At 39.8% G+C, this 21,147-nt stretch overlaps 1 protein-coding gene across 2 annotated transcripts in view; it reads left to right on the forward strand.

The window, feature by feature from the left end:
* The window catches only part of SMC1B (structural maintenance of chromosomes 1B), a 134,888-nt gene that overhangs the window by 98,109 nt on the left and 15,632 nt on the right, over positions 1-21,147 (forward strand). The gene's annotated exons all lie outside the window — the stretch shown is intronic.

Below are 21,147 nucleotides of genomic sequence, written 5' to 3' on the forward strand. Positions count from 1 at the left end.
GTATCTGTGAATAAAAAGTTTTATTTCTTCCAATCAGTATATCTTTTATTTGTTTTTCTTGCATTCTTGCACTGTCTAGGAATAAAAATTGGAAATGTGTTTTTTCCTCTTCTTTTTTTTGGTAGGAGTTTATGTAGAGTTGGTGTTATTCCTTTCCTAAATGTTTGCTGGAATTTGCCAGTGAAGCCACCTGCACCTGGAATTTAGTTTGTGGAAAGGTTTGTTTTTTTTTTTTTTTTAATTTAATAAATTTTATTTTGAAATAAATTCACTCTTACAAGAACAGTTGCAAAAACAGTACAAACCCCATACATAGAAGTCCATCATACCCCGACTGCCCTCCCCTGATACCCCGATCCACCACCTTTAACATCCTGTCACACCACTGTTTCTTTCTTTCCCTCCCTCTCTCCCTCCCTCCCTCCCTCCCTATCTATCATCCATCATCTATTGCTCTGTCCTCTGAACATATGAGAGCAAGCTGCACATATCTTTGAACAAACAATGTAATTCACATATACCTTTCCCATGGACAAGAACATTCTTTTATGCAATCTCATTAAACGCAGCTAAGAAGTTCAAGAAATTCAACATTGATATAAAGCTTACATTCTGTATTTCCTTTTTTTTTTTTCTTGTGTCCCATCTGTGTCCCTTTGAGCCTCCTCTCCTCCATCCTCAGATCCCATCCAGGATCATCCTTGGCATTTAATTATCATCTATTTAGAATATCTTTTTTTATTTTTCAATTGTAGAAACATATATATAGCCTAAATCTTCCCATTCCACCCCCTTCCTAGCATTCCATTAGTGGGATTAATCACATTTAGAACGTTGCAGTGCTATCACCTTTGTGGGAAGGTTTTAAACTATGAATTCAGTTTTCTTTTGGGGGGCTACTCAGAGTATCCTTTTTCTTGAGTGAGATTTAATAATTTGTGTCTTTAAAGGAATTTGTGTATTTCATCTGAGTCAACTTCATTAACATAAAGTTGTTTATAATATTTGCTTTTTATTATGTTTAATATCTATAGGATCTGTAGTGATGGCTCCTTTCATTCCTAATATTAGGCATGTTGTCTTCTTTTCTTCTTCATATCTAGCTAGAGGTTATTCAATTTTATATTATTCTAAGAACCAACTCTTGGTTTCTTTTATTTCCTCTATTTTCTGTTTTATTGAATTTCTGCCCTTAATATTTCCTTCCTTCTACTTATTTTGGGGTTAATTTCTTCTTTTTCTATGTTTTTTAGGGTGGAAGAGTTTAGATTATGTGTTTTAGACATTTCTTCTTTTCTAATATAAGCATTTAAACTATATATTTCCCTCTAAACACAGTTCAAGCCCACTCCCACAAATTTTGGTTTGTTGTATTTTCATGTCCATTCCAATCCAAATATTTTTTCATTTCCCTTGTAACTTTTTTCCATGATGCATGGTTGTTTAGAAGTATGTTATTTTATTTTAAAAATACTTGAGTGGGGGATTCCAATGTTTTTCTGTTACTGGTTTTTAATTTAATTCTGTTGTGTTAGGGAATATAGCTGGCATTATTTCAGTCGTAAATTGATTGAGACTGTTTTATAGTACATGTTTTGTCTTTATGAATTTCCATTCTTGAAAAGAATATGTATTCTTCAGTTATTTGGTGCAGTATTAATTTCTGTGTACTTACTCATTTTCTGTATAATTGTTCTAGCAAACACTAAGAGAGGAGTGTTGAAATTTCTAACTAAAATTTTGGATTTTTCAGTTTCTCCTTTCAGTTCTGTCAGTTTATAATTCATATATTCTGAAGCCTTGTTATTAGGCACATGCATATTTGGGGTTGTTGTATCTTTTTTTACTTTTCAATAAACATTTTAATTGTGAAAATAATACATACATACCCAAAGTATGTAAGACATATATGTTAATCCACACAGAAGTATGTACACAAATGTTCACAGCATTACTCACAGTAACCCAAAAGTGGAAACAACCCAAATGTCTGTCAGTGGATGAATGGACAAACAACACAGTCGATCCACACAATGGGGCAATATATGTCAAAAAAAAAAAAAAAAAATGAAGCTCCAATACATGCCACACCACGGACAACCCCTAAGAATAACATGCTAAGTAAAAGAAGCCAGACAAAAGGTCATATATTGTGTGATTCTACTTACATGAGATGTCTAGAACAGGCAAATCCATAAAGATAGAAAGTGGTCAGCAGCTGCCAGGGGACAGAGAATGAGGAGTGACTGCCAAAGGGTGCAGGGCTTGTTTAGGTGATTAAAATGTTCTAGAACTAGGCAGTGGTGATGCTTATACAGTGTGGTGGTTTGAAGCTGTATGTACCCCAGAAAAATATGTTTTTAAATCTAATCCCCATTCCTGGGGTGTGAACTCATTGTAAGTAGGACCTTTTGATGAGGTTATTTCATTTAAGGTTTGTCCTCCCTCAATCAGGATGGGTCTTAATCCCATTCCTGAAGTCCTCTATAAGTGAATGAAATTCAGATAGAAAGAAAGCACAAGAAGCTATGTCAGTGGAACCCAGAAGAGAAGCAGGAGACTGGTAGACACTGCCATGTGCCTTACCACGTGACAGAGGAACCAAGGATCACCAGCAGCCAGCTCCAGAACACCAGTCTTCAGGGAGAAAGCATTGCCTTGATGATGCCTTGATTTGGACTTTGTTTGCCTCAAAATTGTGAGCGGATAAATTCCCATTGTTTAACCCAGCCCATTTCATGGTGTTTGTTTAAGCAGCCTAGAAAACTAAAACAGATTCTGGTACCAGAAGAGTGGGGTGCTGCTATTGCGAATACCAAAAATGTAGAAAAAACGGCTTTGGAATTGTGTAATGGGTAGAAGCTGGAAGAATTGTGAGGTACTTAATAAAAAGATCCTAGACTGTTTTGAAGAGACTGTTGGTAGAAATATGGATGCTAGAGGTACTTCCAATGAGGCTTTAGAAGGAAATGATGAATGCGTTATTGGAAACTGGAAGAAAGGTAGTCCTTATTTTTAACTGGCAGAGAATTGGCAAAATTGAATTCTGATGTCGGCTGGAAGGCAGAACTTGAGAGTGATAAAGTTGGATATTTAGCTGAGGAGATTTCCAAGCTAAATGTGGAAAGTGCAGCCTGGTTTCTCCTTGCAGCTTTATAGTAAAATGTGAGAGAAGGGGATTAGCTGAGAACTGAACTGGGCACAAAGAAACCAGAAATTGATGGTTTGGAACATTCTGAACTTCTGGAAAGCAAGTCCCCAGCGAATAATGCTCCATGTGAGGGTTTAACTGAATATGGATCCAGTCAGTCATTTTAGTGCAAATCAGGATTGGATGTGCGGTTATCCAGGAGGGATCTGTGGAAAGTCCCGCCATCTGATAGTTTGGACACCTGTGTAGTATATGCAAAATCAACAAATTTCTCGTGTAATTTGTATGAATGGAACCACTGCCAGCCTGGACTAAAAACGGGACAGAGAAGGGACAAATTGAAAGAAAAATCACTTCAAGGTCAGAACCATGGAAGCTGAAGACATCTTCTTGGGCCAACAGGGCGGGCCCATCCATGAGTGTGGAAAGGGTGAGTGTGCCCCAGCACTTGGAGAGGTGGGCCTTCCTCCCTATTGCTCAGGAAGAGTGCTGCCTCACCTGTGTTCTCAGAGGATGGAGCATGTGTCTCAGGGATTGCAGAGAGTCTAGCCACTACCCCAGTGCACTTAAGAGGGTGGCGCCTTCACCCCAGTGTTTGGGAGAGCATGAATTCTGGCAAACATTTAGAAGGGGTGGGGCTGCTGCTTCATCAGGTGTGGAGGACAAAACATCATTCCATACATGACATCTAATGGAGCTTTGCCTTGCTGGGCTTCAGAATTGTTTGGAACCCATGACTCTGTTTTCCTTCCAGTTTCTCCCTATAGGAATGGAAATGTTTATCCTATGCCTGTCCTTCCATTGTATATTGGAAGCAGATAAATTTATTCTCTAAGTTTCACCGGTCCACATTGGAGATGAAATGTGCCCCAGACTGGGCCACACTTACAACTGATTTTGATGAGACTTTGTACCAAGATTGTTTCTGAAATGACTTACGGCTTTTGGGATATTATGATGGAATAAATGTATTTTTCATGTAGAAAAAGCATGTCTTTTGGGGGCCCAAAGGGTGGAAAGTAGTGCTTTGAATCTGTATGTACCCCAGAAAAACGTGTTCTTAAATCTAATCCATTTCTGTAGGTCTGAACCCATTGTGAGTTGGACCCTTGGATGAGGGTACTTCATTAAGGTGTGTCCCACCTCAATCAGGATGAGTCTTAATCCTATTACTGGAGTCCTTTATAAGAGAATGAAATTCAGACACAGAGAGAGAAAGCCACCGGAAGCTACACCAGTGGAACCTGGAAAAAAAGGGAGAGACCAGGATACATCATCATGTACCTTGCCGTGTGACAGAGGAACCAAGGATCACTGGCAGCCAGCCCTAGAATGCCACAGTCTTCGGGGAGAAAGTGTCACCCTGGTGATGCCTTGATTTGGACATTTTCTTGGCCTCAAAACTTAAGTGAATAAATTCCCGTTGCTTAGTAATCCTATCCATTTTGTGATATTTGCTTAAGCAGCCTAGGAAACTAAAACACACATCTATGTGAATAATGCTAAAACCGCTGAATTGTTCACACTAAAGGGGTGAATTTTATGTTATGTGAATAATATCTCAATAAAGCTGTTATTAAAACATGTATAGTTTAATGACTTGCTATGAAGCAAACTATAGCCCAGGTCAAGAAATAGAGACCAGCCTCCTCACGCCTGCACAGTTGAAACAACCCCATGATCATCCTTCCTAACGCCTTCTCTCTGCTTTTCATTATACTTTCATGTAGCTGTAGTTTGTTTTATGGCTGTGTACTACTCCATGGTCTGAACAGTCTGTTCTCCTGATGATGGGCCTTTGGGTTTGCAGCCATTTGTACTTTCCAGCGATGGCTGCAGCTATTTCTCCTCTCCCATATGCACATCCAGAGCACAACCTTGACACTCCTTCCACTGAGAGATGGGGTCTATATCCCTATGCATGGGCCCGTGACAGGCTTTTGACCACAAGGATGTGCTGGAAGTGATGCTGAATGATTTGGGGGGCAGGAATAAATAAAGCCTTATTTACTGACACACTCGCTTTTGGAGCTTCAAACCACCATGTTGTAAGGAAGCCCAGGCTAAATGAAGAGGCCTCATGGGCTTTCTTGTTGACAGCTCCAACTGCGGTCCCATCCTGCAGCCAACGTCAACTACCAGAAGAAGCTTCTGTATGATTCCAGCCCCCAACCATTGATTTACCTCAGCCATCCAACCTTCCCCTCTGTGGCCCCAGACATCAAGGAGCAGAGAAACACCATCCCCACTGAGTCTTGTCCTAATTCCTGACCCAGAGAATCCCTGAGCATAATAAAATGAGTATTTTGAGCTGCTAAGTTTAGGGTGAATTTTTGCATGATATGAACTGGAACAGGGATGTTTCCACTTTGGCTGCAATGAAGGCTTCCTGGGTCATTCATACAAACCAGTCTGTAGAGAGAATATCTGGTGTGAACCTGCAGGTCACAGGGTCTGCCCATCTCCAACCTCAGCAGACACTGCCAAGTTGTTAACATGGTGGATGAACAATCTCTCTCTTTTTTTAATCTTATTTTTATTTATTTTAGGTTTTCAACAAAATGCTTTGGTCGTTAGTACATCTACTAAGCAAGAAATCATTCCCATCTTTACACTGTTACTTTGGTTTTGTAGAGAATATATTTCTTTCCCAGGGAAACGCTTTTAGCGCCACAGTTTTAGTCTCCAAAGAAGGCTAATGGAAGTTATGATGCCTCCTGGTGACTTGAACATCTCTGACTATAGGAAGGGGTTTGATCTTTAAGATTTGTTTTTTTTTTTTCCTTTTTTAAAATCATTTATTTCTTTTTAAATGTGGTAAAATATACATAGCATAAATAAAATTTTAACCATTTTAAGTGGATAATTCTTGCACATTAAGAACATTAACAATACTGTATGTTTCGCCAGTATTTCCAGACCACTGTCATCGTCCCAACTCAAAACTCATACTCATTTAGCAGTAACCCCTCCTGCCCTCCTCCCAACCCTGGCAGCCATCCCTTCACCTTCTGTCTCCATGAATTTGCCCATTCCAAGTATTTTACATAAGAAAAATCACAAAGTGTTTGTACCCCATATGTAGCTTATTTCACTCAACATGACACCTCCAGGGACCACCATATTGCAGCATGTGCCAGCATTCCATTTCCCCTTGCAGCTGAATGATAATACATTGCACGGACACACCACTCCTTGTCCATCCGTTCATGCGCCAGCAGGCACCCTGGCTGCCTCCACCCCTGAGCCATTGTGAATAATGAGGTGGTGAACCTCGGAGCACAGATATCTCTCCAAATCCCTGCTTCCAATTATTTTGGGTATATACCTAGGAGTAGAATTACTGAGTCAGGTGGTAATTCTATGTTTAACTTTCTGAGGAACCACCAAACTTTTCCACAGGGGCTGCATCATTTTACATTCCCAGCAACAATGCATGAAGGTTCCTGTTTCACCACATCCTCACCAACTCTTGTTATTTTCTGTTTGTTTTTTTTTAATAATAGCCATTCTAGTGGGTGTGAAGTGGTATCTCATTGGGGTTTTAATTTGCATTCTAATGAATTTCTCTAATAGCTAATGATTTTGAGCATATTTTCATATACTTATTGGCCATTTGAATTTCTTTTTTGGAGAAATATCTATTCAGCTCCTTGGCCCATTTTTTAATTGGAATTTTTGTCTTTTCGTTGTGAAGTTGTAGGAGATCTTTAGGTATTCTGGATATTAAGTCCTTATCAGATACATGGTTTCTAGATAGTTTCTCCTGTTCTGTAGGTTGTCTTTTTATTTTCTTGATAGTGTCTTCAACATACAAAAGTTTTTAATTTTGATAAGTCCATTCTATTTTTTTCTTTTGTTGTTTATGCTTTTGGTGTAAAATCTAAAAATTCATTGCCTACTAAAAGGTCCTAAACATATTGTTTTCTTGGAAGCACTTTATGGTGTTCACTCTTTTGTGTAGATCACTGATCCATTTTTAGTTAATTCTTGTATATAGTGAGGGGTAGCGGTCCACATTCATTATTTTGCATGTAAATTTACAGTTGTCCCAGTATCATGTGTTAAAGAGACCATTCTTTCCTCACTGAATGGACTTGGCAACACTGTTGAAAATCAGCTGGTCATAGACATATGTGCACTTATCTGTGGACTCTCAATTCTATTCCTTTTGATCTATATGTGTATACTTATGCCCTTATGCCAGTACTACACTGTTTTGATTAATGTTGCTTTGTAGTATGTTTTGAAATCAAGAACTCTGAGCCCTCCAACTTTGTTATTTTTCAAGATCATTTTGGTTATTCAGGGCTCCTTGCAATTCCATATGAATTTGAGGATCAGCTTTCCATTTCTGCAAAAAAGGCTGCTGGAATTTTGACAGTGATTGCATTGTATTCATGGATCACTTTAGGCATATTGTCTTCTAATCCATGAACACAGTATACCTTTCCATTTGTTTAGGTCTTTAATTTCTTTCATGTTTTGTTGTTTCCAGTGTAAAAGTCACCTCCTTGGTTAAATTTATTCCTAGGTATTTTATTCTTTTAGATGCTATTATAATTGGAATTGGTTTCTTGATTTCTTTTTCAGATTGTTCATTACTGGTGTACAGAAACCCAACTGACTTTTGTATGTTTATCTTGTATCCTGTAACTTTGCTGAATTTGTTTAGTTGTTCCAGTAGCTTTCTTATAGATTCTGTAGGGTTTTCAATATTTAGAATCATGTCATCTGTGAATCGGGATAATTTTACCTCTTTCTTTCCAATTTGGATGCTTTCTATTTCTTTCTTTTGCCTGATTGCTTGGCTAGAACTTCCAATACAGTGTTGAATAATAGTGGTGACAGCAGGCATCCTTGTTTTGTTCCTTATCTTAGAGGGAAAGCTTTCAGTCGTTCATCGAGTATGATAATTTGCTGGGAGTTTTTCATAAATGCCTGTTATAGTTTGCTAATGCTGCCAGAATGAAAAACACCAGAAATGGATTGACTTTTATAAAAGGGGGTTTATTTGGTTACATAGTTACAGTCTTATGGCCAAATGGTGTCTGGAAAATCTCTGTTAGCTGGGAAGGCATATGGCTGGCATCTGCTCCAGAGTTCTGGTTTCAAAATGGCTTTCTCCCAGGACGTTCCTCTCTAGGCTTCAGCTTCTCTCCAAAATGTCACTCTCACTTGCTCTTGGGGCGTTTGTCCTCTCTTAGCTTCTCCAGAGCAAAAGTCTGCTTCCAAAGGCCATCTCCACAATGTCTCTGTAAACTGCAGTTCCTCTCTCAGCTCCTGTGCATTCTTCAAAGTGTCCCTCTTGGCTGTAACAAGTTTGCTTCTTCTGTCTGAGCTTATGTAGTGCTCCAGTAAACTAATCAAGGCCCATGCTGAATGGGTGGGGCCACACATCCATGGGAATTATCCAATCAGAGTTATCACCTACAGCTGGGTGGGTCGCATCTCCATGGAAACGCTCAATCAAAGAATTACAGCCTAATCAACACTAAATACCTCTGCCCACACAAAATTACATCAAAGATAATGGAGTTTTGGGGGACATAATACATTCAAACTGGCCAATGCCCTTCATCATGTTGAAAAAGTTGCCTTCTATTCCTAGTTTTCTCAGTGTTTTTATCTTAAAAGGATGTTAGATTTTGTCAAATGCCTGTTCTGCATCAATTGAGATGATAATGTATTTTTCCTTTTATTAATGTGGTGTATTCATTGATTGATTTTCTTATGTTGAATCATCCTTGTATTCCTGAAATAAAATCCCACTTGGTCATGGTGTTCAATCCTACTGTTGGATTTGCCAGTATTTTTTGAAGATTTTTCATCTATATTCACAAGGGATATTGGTCTGTAATTTTCTTTTCTTGTGCTGTCTTTAGCTGGCTTTGGTACCAGGGTAATGCTAGCCTCATAAAATGAGTTAGGAAGTGACCTCTCCTCTTTTATTTTTTTGAAGAGTTTGAGAAGGATTGGTGTTAAATCTTCTTTAAATGTTTGATAGATTTCAGCAATGAAACCATCTGGTCCTGAACTTTTCATTGTTAGGAGGTTGTCTAATTTGTTGGCATATAATTGCTCATAGTACCCCCTTATAATTCTTTTTATTTCTGTGAAGTCGGTAGTAATGTCCCCACTTTCATGTCTTTTTTTTAAATTAAGATTTATTCACATACCATACAATCATCCAAAGTATATAATCCATTGATCACATTACCATCATATAGTTGTTCATTCATCACCCCGATCTATTTTCTTAACATTTTCCTTGCACCAGAAAGAATAGAAGTAAGAATAAAAAGTTAAGAGTAAAAACGTAACACCCAAATTCTACCACCCCCCCCACCCTATTTTTCCTTTAGTTTTTTTTGTCCCCATTTTTCTACTCATCCATCCATACACTGCATAAAGGGGAGTGTGATCCACATGGCTTTCACAATCACATTGTCACCCCTTGTAAGCTCCATTGTTATACGATCATCTTCAAGATTCAAGGCTACTGGATTGTAGTTTGATCATTTCAGGTGTTTACTACTAGCTACTGCAATTCATTAAAACCTAAAAAGAGTTATCTATATTGTGCATAAGAGTGCCCACCAGAGTGACCTCTTGGCTCCTTTTGGAATCTCAGCCACTGAAACTTTATTTCATTTCATTTCACATCCCCCTTTTGGTCAAGAAGATGTTCTCCATCCCACGATGCTGGGTCTAGGTTCCTCCCCGGGAGTCATATTCCATGTTGCCGGGAGATTTACACCCCTTGGTGTCAGATCCCATGTAGTAGGGAGAGCAGTGATTTCATCTGCCAAGTGGGCTTAGCTAGAGAGAGAGGGCCACATCTGAGCAACAAAGAGGCATTCAGGGGGAGACTCTTAGGCACAATTATAAGCAGGCCTAGCCTCTCTTCTGCGGCAACAGGCTTCCCAAGGGCAAGTCCCATGATAGAGGGTTTGGCACATCAAACCACCAGTCCCCAATGTCTGTGAGCACATCAGCAACCATCCAGGTGGGGAAGCCCAACACCTCTACATTTTCTCCCAGCTCCTCAGGGGGGCTCTGAGTATTTTTTTTTTCATTGTTTTTTTTTAATTAATTATTAACTATATAAAAAAATTTTAAAAACCATACAATAAAAGAACATTTCAAACAAACCAAAACAAGGGAATAAGAAAAAGACACCTAACCTAAAATAATTACATTGCTTCCAGCATGTTCCTACTCTACCCCAAGAAAATGTATAGACTATAACCCAGCAAAGGAATAAAAAAGTCAGATAACCTAAGATAACAACATTTCTGTGAACTTATTCCTACCATACCCACCAGAAATTAACAAACCATAGTCATTCCTGGGCATTCCCAGAGCGTTAAATTTACCCATGGTAACTTATCTGTTCTTATTAGATTATTATTCCCCCTTCACTAATTGTTATCTATTGCAAGGTCTCCTACATTCTACATTATAAACCGTTTATTTTACATTTCTCAATGTTCACATTAGTGGTAGCATATAATATTTCCCTTTTTGTGCCTGGCTTATTTTGCTCAGCATTATGTCTTCAAGGTTCATCCATATTATCATATGTTTCATGGTCTCGTTCCTTCTTACTGCCATGTAGTATTCCATCGTGTGTATATACCACATTTTATTTATCCACTCATCTGTTGAAGGACATTTGGGTTGTTTCCATCTTTTGGCAACTGTGAATATTGCTACTATGAACATTGGCATGCAGATGTCTGTTCGTGTCACTGCTTTCAGGTCTCCCGGGTATATACCAAGAAGTGCTATTGCTGGATCAAAGGGTAACTCTATACCTAGTTTTCTAAGGAACTGCCAGACTGTCTTCCAGAGTGGCTGAACCGTTACACAGTCCCACCAACAATGAATAAGAGTTCCAGTTTCTCCACATCCTCTCCAGCATTTGTAGTTTCCTGTTTGTTTAATGGCAGCCATTCTAATTGGTATGAGATGGTATCTCGTTGTGGTCTTAATTTGCATCTCTCTAATAGCTAGTGAAGCTGAACATTTTTTCATGTTTTCTTGGCCATTTGTATTTCCCCTTCAGAGAACTGTCTGTTCATATCTTTTGCCCACTTTATAATTGGGCTGTCTGTACTATTGTCATTGAGTTGCAGAGTTTCTTTATATATGCAAGATATCAGTCTTTTGTCAGATACATGGTTTCCAAAAATTTTTTCCCATTGAGTTGGCTGCCTCTTCACCTTTTTGACAAATTCCTTTGAGGTACAGAAACTTACAAGTTTGTGGAGTTCCCATTTATCTATTTTTTCTTTTGGTGCTTGTGCTTTGGGTGTAAGGTCTAGGAAGTGACCGCCTAATACAAGGTCTTAAAGATGTTTCCCTACATTATCTTCTAGGAGTTTTATGGTACTGTCTCATATGTTGAGGTCTTTAACCCATTTTGAGTTAATTTTTGTGTAGGGTGTGAGGTAGGGGCCCACTTTCATTTCTGATTTTGGTTATTTGTGTCCTCTCTTTTTCTTTGTCAGTGTGGCTAAAAGTTTGTTGATTTTAATGATCTTAAAAAAAAAAGCACCACAACTTTTTGTTTTGTTGATTCTATTCTCTATTTCATTTTTTTCTACTCTAATCTTTACTGTTTTCTTCCATCTGCTAACTTTTGTTCCTCAGTTACTCTATTACTGCCTTTTTTGTATTTAACTACTGTTTTGTAGGGTACCATTTTGATTTCCTTCTTTCCCTTGCTCTGTACTTTTTAGTTATTTTCTAGGAGGTTACCTTTGTAATGACAACGTCTTAAACTACTAACAATGTAGTTCGACTAATACCAACCTAGTTTCAGTGATACACAAATCTCTCTGCTCCTACATATTTCTGTCCCTACCCCTTTATATTGTTATTGTTTCAGATTACATCTTTATACATTGTCAGTTAACATAGATTTAAGTGTTATTTTACAGATTTGCTTGTTCAGACATTGGAAGGGAGAGAAGCAGGTACAAACAAAAAGTACTATAATATAAGATTTTCTGTTTTCCTATGTCAGTGCTATTACCAGTGTTCTTAATTTCCTCTGGTTTCTGATGAGAGATCCAGTGTTAATCTTATTGAGGATCCCTTGCATGTGACAAGTTGCTTCTTTGTTACTCCTTTCAAAATCTTCTGTCTCTAACCAAAGGAAGAGATGTTCATTTGGTGCAGGATCTATATTTTCTACAGTTTAACTTCTATACTCAGTTTGTTCAAACACCACAATTACATGGAACTTTGAATAGGAAGTGAGATATGGTAGGTTTATATAGGTTAGAGTGAAATAGCAATGCATCCCAAAGTAATTTGGGCAGAGAATAAAAATATATATGCAGAGTCCCCCTGAGGAGCTGGGGGAAAATGCAGAAGTGTTGGACTTCCTCACCTGGATTGTTGCTGATGTTCTCACAAACATTGAAGACTGATGGTTTGATGTGCCAAGCCCTCTATCATGGGACTTGCCCTTATGAAGCTCATTACTGCAAAGAAGAGGCTAAACCCGCATATAATTGTGCCTGAGAATCTCCCCCTGAGCACCTCTTTGTTGCTCAGATGTGGCCCTCTCTCTCTGGCTAAGCCATCTTGGCAGGTAAACTCACTGCCCTCCCCCCCTACATGGGACCTGACTCCCAGGGGTGTAAATCTCCCTGGCAATGCCAGATATGACTCCCAGGGATAAATCTGGACCCAGCATCGTGGGACTGAGAATGTCTTCTTGACCAAAAAGGGGGTACAAGATGAAATGAAATACAGTTTCAGTGGCTGAGAGATGTCAAATGGAGTCGAGAGGTCACTCTGGTTGACATTCTTATGCACTATATAGATAACACTTTTTAGGTTTTAATATATTGGAATAGCTAGAAGTAAATACCTGAAACTATCAAACTCCAACCCAATAGCCTGGACTCTTGAAGACGATTTGTATAATAATGTAGCTTACAAGGGGTGACAGTGTGATTGTGAAAGCCTTGTGCATCACACTCCCTTTATCCAGTGTATGTATGGATGGATGAGTAGAAAAATGGGGACAAAAACTAAATGAAAAATAGGGTGGGATGGGGGGGGATTATTTGGGTGTTCTTTTTTACTTCTATTTTTTATTCTTATTCTGATTCTTTCTGATATAAGGAAAATGTTCAGAAATAGATTGGGGTGATGAATGGATAATTATATGATGGTACTGTGAACAGTTGATTGTGTACCATGGATGATTGTATGGTATGTGAATATATGTCAATAAAACTGAATTTAAATTAAAAAAAAAATCTTCTGTCTCTGGAATTTGACAACTTCACTATATTTGTTAGTGTAAATCTTGTAGAGTCTAACCCTAACCTGCCTGGAGTTTGTAGAGATCCTGGATCTGTCTGTTCATGTCCTCATCAGAGCTGGAATGTTTTCAACCATTATTTCTTCAAGAACCTTTTTCACCACTTTCTCTCTCTTGTCCTTCTGGGACTCCAATGATGTGTTTGTTGGTATGCTTGATGGTGTCCCACATGTCCCTCAGGCTCTGTTCATTTTACTTGTTATTTTTTCTTTCTGTTCCTCCCAGTGGATAATTTCAATTTTCTTATCTTCAGGTTCACTGATCTTTTCTGCCTGTTCAAATTTGCCATTGAATCTGTCTGATGGGTTTTTCATTTTGGTTACTATTGTTTGCAATTCCAAAATTTCTTTTTGGTGCCTTTTTGCAATTTCCATCTCTTTATTTTGTTCAGACAATGTTTTCTTACTTTCCTTTAGTTCTTTGGACATATTTAAGAGAGTTGACTTAAAGCTTTTGACTAATAGCTCCAATGTATGAGCTTCCTCAGGGATAGTTTCTGGCTAATTCTTTTTTTCTTATGAATAGGACATACTTTCCTGTTTCTTTGTGTATTTTGTAATTTTTTGTTGAGAAGCAGACATTCCGAGCATTATGTTGTTGTAACTCTAGAAATGTAGTTCTCCCACTCCCCTGGCTTTGCTAGGTTTTTGTTAGTATATTTGTTTGTTGTTGAGATATAGATCCATCAGTTTTTACTTTTCCAAACTATTTTTGCTCCCTGCTGGGGAATAGAAAGAGAAAAGAAGGGGAAGGAGGTTCTACCTCTTTTAGACTCCTCTGCTGCTTTTTCTTGAAGGGGATTGGAACACTGACCACCCTCAGAGCTGGCCCCCCAGCAATCTAAAGTAGCTGATCAAAAGCAGTTATCATGATACTGTGAACCAGTGATTGTATACTTCAAATGGTTTCTCTGCTGTGTGAACATATCTCAAAATTGCATTATATATATATATATATATATATATATATATATATATAAGCAGCTATCAGAGATAAGATCATATACCCCTATGTTTTGGAGGACTCGGTCCTTATAACCCACCCTAGTACCAGCAAGCTGCACCAGGAGCCCGGGCTGCAGTCTCCACTGCTGCCTGCCACTCAATTAGGGAATGGGCAATGATAGCTGCTACACTGGGAGTGAAATTCACTGGTCTTTACCACAGTTTGCCAGCCTTTTCCTCCAGCTCTTCCTTGGAGGCTGCACAGTGTTCCACTAGACTGCAGTGTTTCATATAGTTGTTTCAGATAGTTGCAGCCATTTAAATTGTTCTTTTGGTGGAAGGACCAATTCCTGGAGCTTCCTACTCACTGTCTTCCCACAGTCCTCTCCTCATTATACCTTTTTGTTGAATTAATCTCTTTATTATTGTACAGTACCCCTTATCCTTGGTCATATTCCTTGTTCTGAAGTCTTCTTTGACCTTCACGATACTTCATTTCTAAATAATTCTGCCTATCATATTTATTGAGTTTTTTCATAAAAATCTAACTGGAATTCTGATTGAGATTGCATTGTATTTATAGGTTTATTTGGGGGGAATGACATCTTCAAATTATTAAGTCATCCCACTCAAGAGCATATAATGTCTCTACATGTATTCTAACCATCTTCATCCTGTATTAGAATTTTTAAGTTTTATCCAGTAAAGATCTTGTGTGTTCTTATTAACTCATATTGTTTATATTTTTCTAGTTGACATCTACTGGTATAGAAAAATGGTATCAATTTTTAGATTGCTCTAACATCTTGGAACTTTAATAAACCCTCTTATTACTTCTGGTCAATTATCCATTGTGTTTTCTAGTTGTTAAGTTGAAGAGGTCTTTGACCTTGTTCTAGTTTGCTAATGCTGCCGACCTGCAAAACACCAGAGATGGATTGGCTTTTATAAAAGGGGGTTTATTTGGTTACACAGTTACAGTTTTAAAGCCATAAAGTGTCCAAGGTAACACATCAGCAATCGGGTACCCTCACTGGAGGATGGCCAATGGTGTCCGGAAAACCTCTGTTAGCTGGGAAGGCACGTGGCTGGTGTCTGCTCCAAAATTCTGGTTTCAAAATGGCTTTCTCCCAGGACGTTCCTCTCCAGGCTGCAGTTCCTCAAAAATGTCACTCTTAGTTGCACTTGGGGTATTTGTCCTCTCTCACCTTCTCCAGAGCAAGAGTCTGCTTTCAACGACCATCTTCAAACTGTCTCTCATTTGCAGCTCCTGTGCTTTCTTTAAAGTGTCCCTCTTGGCTGTAGCAAGCTTGCTTCTTCTGTCTGATCTTATACAGTACACCAGTAATTTAATTCAGACCCACCCAGTGGGCGGGCCAACACCTCCTTGGAAATTATCCAGTCAGAGTCATCACCCACAGCTGGGTGGGGTGCATCTCCATGGAAATACTCAAAGAACTACAATCTAATTAACACTGATAGGTCTGCTCACACAAGATTACATCAAAGATAATGGCATTTGGGGGGACATAATACATTCAAACTGGCACATTCCACCCCCTGAACCCCAAAATGACATTATCTTTCCATATACAAATTACATTCATCCCACAACAATATCACAGAAACTTAAATCATTTCAGTAACAATAGTTAAGTACAGGATCCCATCAAAATCAATTTAGGCGTGGTCGGTCCTAAAGCATAATTCTCCTTTAGCTGTGGATCTGTGAACTTAGAACAAATTATGTGCTCCGAATATACAAAGGAGGGACATTCATAGGATAAACATTCCCACTGCCATAAGGAAAAACTGAAAGGAAAACAGGGTTCACAGGACCAAAACAGTTCCTAAAACCTGCAGGACAAACTCCATTAGATTTCAAAGTCTGAGAGTCATTAACAGAGCGACATTCAATCCTTGGGGCTTGAGACAGTGGGAGTCTAACATTTCCTAAGGGCCTTTACAGCAGCCCTTTCCTCACCAAATTCTGGGGTGAGTTCTCCAACATATCCACACACTGGGGAGACCACCTCGGCTCCACCCTCCTCAAACATCGGGGCAGCACCTGGATTCCCTTCCATCTCTGGGGCACATGCTCAACCCCTTCAGAACAGTGGGGTGGCAGCCAGGCTCTCCCTAATTCCCTGGGAATGTGCTCCACCCTCTTTGGGGCCTGGGGTGGCAAAACTTTTCCGGAGGATTGAGGTGGAAGGCCCACCCTCAACCTCCGGGGCAAACTCACCCTTTCCATGCATGTGGGCCACTCCGCACTCCCAGCCCGAGGCCTCTTGACTCCAGACCTCAACCCCATGGCTCTGTCTTTTTTTTTTTTTTTTTTTTTTTTATTAAATTCAGTTTTATTGAAATACATTCACACACCATACAATCATCCATGATATACAATCCACTGTCCACAGTATGATAACATAGTTATGCATTCATCACCACAATCTATCTCTGAACATTTTCCTTACATCAGAAAGAACCAGAACAAGAATAAAAAATAAAAGTGAAAAAAGAACACCCAAATCATCCCCCCATCCCACCCCATTTGTCCTTTAGTTTTTATCCCCATTCCTCCACTCATCCATACACTAGATAAAGGAGGTGTGATCCACAAGGTCTTCACAATCACACTGTCACCCCTTGTAATCTACATTATTATATAATTGTCTTCAGGAGTCCAGACTGCTGGGTTGGAGTTTGGTAGTTTCAGATATTTACTTCTAGCTATTCCAATACATTAAAGCCTAAGAGGTGTTATCTATATAGTGCATAAGAATGTCCACCAGAGTGACCTCTTGACTCCATTTGGAATCTCTCAGCCACTGAAACTATTTCGTCTCATTTTGCATCCCCCTTTTGGTCAAGAAGATACTCTCAGTCCCACGATGCCGGGTCCACATTCATCCCCGGGAGTCATACTCTGCGTTGCCAGGGAGATTTACAACCCTGGGAGTTGGGTCCCACGTAGGGGGATGGCTCTGTCTTTGAAGAAATTTCTCCTTCAATTTCTTCCTTGTCTTTCTCCTCCGGTCCCAACCAGCAGCGGCTCCTTCTATAAAGATCTTGGAAAAATTCTGTTGGCTTTGCATGAAACACACAGGGGTCAAAGCCATCAGACAGTAGGACTTTCCACAAATCCTTTCTGCTTAACTCCTTCTCCAATCTTGGCTTGTATTGAAATGGCGCCTGGGTTCCATGTTTGGTTACATCTTCGTGTTGGGCCATAGCTTCTGGGATTCCACCCCCTGGAAGCCCGTAATTTTCCAAACCATCAGCTTCTGCTTTCTTTGAACCCAAGAGTTCAGTTCTAAGTTGATCTCTCTCTGCTTGCATTTTACTATAAGCTGCAAGGAGAAGCCAGGGTACATCCTCCACATGTAGTCTGGAGATCTCCTCGGCTAAGTATTCCAGGTTGTCTCTTTCAATTCTTTCCATCTGACACCAGGACTCAATTTTGCCAAATTCTCTGCCACTTTAAAATAAGGATCACCTTTCTTCCAGTTCACAACAACACTTGTCATCATTTCTGTTCAAGGCCTTGTCAGAAGTATCTTTAGAGTCCATATTTCCACAAACAGTCTCTTCAAAGCAGTTTAGGCCTTTTCTATCAAGCGCCTCAAAATTCTTCAAGAATCTTCCCCTTATCCATTTAAAAAGCCATTCCAGCATGTTTGGTATTTGCAAACTCAGCAACAAAAGCACCCCACTCCTGGTACCAAAATCTGTTCTAGTTTGTTAATGCTGCCAGAATGCAAAACACCAGAGATGGATTGGTTTTTATGAAAGGGGGTTTATTTGGTTACACAGTTACAGTCTTAAGGCCATAAAGTGTCCAAGGTAACACATCAGCAATCGGAATCCCATAAGCTACAGCCCAACATGAGGATGTAACCAAACTTGGAACCCAGCCGCCATTTCAATCCAGGCCAAGATTGGAGAAGGAGTTAAGCAGAAAGGATCTGTGGAAAGTCCTGTTGTCTGACGGCTTTGACCCCTGTGTGCTTCATGTGAAGTCAAGAGAATTTTTGCAAGATCTTTATAGACAGAGCTGCTGGTGGTCTGGACTGGAGGCGACAGACAAGGAAGAAATTGAAGGAAAAATTTCTTCAAAGACAGAGCCATGGAGGTTGAGGTCTGGAGTCAAGAGGTCTCGGGCTGGGAGAGCAGAGTGGCCCACATGCATGGAAAGAGTGAGTTTGCCCCGGAGGTTGAGGGTGGGCCTTCCACCTCAATGTTCCAAAAGAGTTTTTCCACCCCAGGCCCCAAAAAGGGTGGGGAACATTCCCAGGGAATTGGGGAGAGCCTGGCTGCCACCCCACTGTTCTGAAGGGGTTGAGCATGTGCCCCAGAGATGGAAGGGAATCCAGGTGCTGCCCCGATGTTTGAGGAGGGTGGAGCCGAGGTGGTCTCCCCAGTGTGTGGATATGTTGGAGCACTCAACCCAGCGTTTGGAGAGGAAAGGGCTGCTGTAAAGGCCCTTAGGAAATGTTAGACTCCCACTGTCTCAAGCCCCAAGGATTGAATGTCGCTCTGTTAATGACTCTCAGACTTTGAAATCTAATGGAGTTTGTCCTGCAGGTTTTAGGAACTGTTTTGGTCCTGTGAACCCTGTTTTCCTTTCAGTTTTTCCTTATGGCAGTGGGAATGTTTATCCTACAAATGTCCCTCCTTTGTATATTGAGAGCACATAATTTGTTCTAAGTTCACAGATCCATAACTAAAGGAGAATTATACTTTATGACCGACCACGCCTATAATTGATTTTGATGGGATCTCGTACTTAACTATTGTTACTGAAATGATTTAAGTTTCTGTGATATTGTTGTGGGATGAATGTATTTTGTGTTTGGAAAGAATATATTTTTCTGGGGTCCAGGGGGTGGAATGTGCCAGTTTCAATGTATTATGTCTCCCAGAAAAAGCCATATTCTTTGATGCAGTCTTGTGGGGCAGACTTTTTGGTGCTGATTAGATTTCCATGGAGATGTGACCCACCCAACTGTAGGTGATAACTCTGATGAGATATTTCCATGGAGGCATGGCCCCACCCATTCAGGGTAGGCCTTGATCAGTGGAGCCATATAAATGAGCTGACAAACAGAAGGAACTCAGTGCAGCTGTGAGTGACATTTTAAAAAGGAGCAACAGCCAAGAGGAACACTTTGAAGAAAGCACGGGAGCTACAGATGAGAGACAGTTTCAAGACGGCCGTTGAAAGCAGACTCTTGCTCCGGAGAAGCTGAGAGAGGACAAATACCCCAAGTGCAACTAAGAGTGACATTTTTGAGGAACTGCAGCCTAGAGAGGAACATCCTGGGAGAAAGCCATTTTGAAACCAGAACTTTGGAGCAGACACCAGCCACGTGCCTTCCCAGCTAACAGACGTTTTCCAGACGCCATTGGCCATCCTCCAGTGAAGGTACCTGATTGCTGATGTGTTACCTTGGACGCTTTATGGACTTAAAACTGTAGCTGTGTAACCAAATAAACCCCCTTTTATAAAAGCCAATCCGTCTCTGGTGTTTTGCATTCCGGCAGCATTAGCAAGCTAGAACAGACCTCCAGCTGGAGATATAGAGCAGGCAGTTGAATATAGAAGTTGGATGTTCAGGGGAGAGGTCCAAGTTGGAAGTATAAATTTTGGTATTGTTGGCATCCAGATGGTACGTAAAGTCATGTGACTGGATAAGTTCACCAAGGCAATGCCTGTAGGTAGGAAAGAGAAGAGATCCCAGGAGAAGGTCAGTAGTTGGAGAAAAAGTCAGTGAGGGGAGAGGAAAGCCAGCACAGTGCTGTGTCCCAGGAGCCAAGTAAAGAAGCATTCCACTTGTACGTAGTCAGTATGTCTGCCTCCTCCAACAGAAAAAAATCCTTCAAGGATTTGTTCTTAGTCTTTCCCTATGGTAGTGTGGTTAGTGGTCAAGGACAGGGATTCTGTTGCAGCCCTGCCCTAGCATGTCACTTCTGGCTCCACCACTTCCTTCAGTGCCTTCACAAGTTCCATAACTTTCTGTGCTTTGGCCTCCTCTTCTGTTAAATGGGGATAACAGTAGTACCTCCCTGACAGATTCATACAAGTCAAGTGAGTGAATTCAAGTTAAAGCATCTATAACAGTGTCTGGTACATAGTAAACGCTCACTAAATATCACCCTCTATTTTCATTATTGCTGTTGTTTTGTTGTTGTCTTTGTGTCTAGCACAGTGTCTGGTACATTTAGTACTTCTTGATGTTCAAATGTTTCTTGAGCAAATGACTCTGTTAGCAGGGTTTGTGGGGGAGAAAGGATAGAAATAATGAGCTGCAGTTGATACTGGAACTCTTTATGAGGAATTTATGAAGCTGTCAAATAGGAAAGTATGTTAGAAGAAGAACCACATTCTTAATTCCAGAATGTGGAGATTGTGTATGAATAAATATTTGAAAAAGACTGACTAAATAAAAATAAATACAAAATTTGTAACTTAAAGAAAAGGGAAAGAACCTATAGATTATAAAAGACTTAAGAAGCATATCACCCAAATGCAATATGTGGGTCCTTGTTCAGATAAACCAATTTTTTTTTTAATTAATGGGACTATCAAGAAATTTGACAGTAACTGGCAATTTGATATGAAGTAATTATCGTCACCATTTTTAGCTACAATAGTTTTTGAGTTTTTTTTAAGTAACTATGCTTTAAAAGATACATTCCAA

This window comes from Choloepus didactylus, chromosome 8, assembly GCF_015220235.1.
Source record: "Choloepus didactylus isolate mChoDid1 chromosome 8, mChoDid1.pri, whole genome shotgun sequence".
NCBI classification, from domain to species: Eukaryota; Metazoa; Chordata; class Mammalia; order Pilosa; family Megalonychidae; genus Choloepus; species Choloepus didactylus.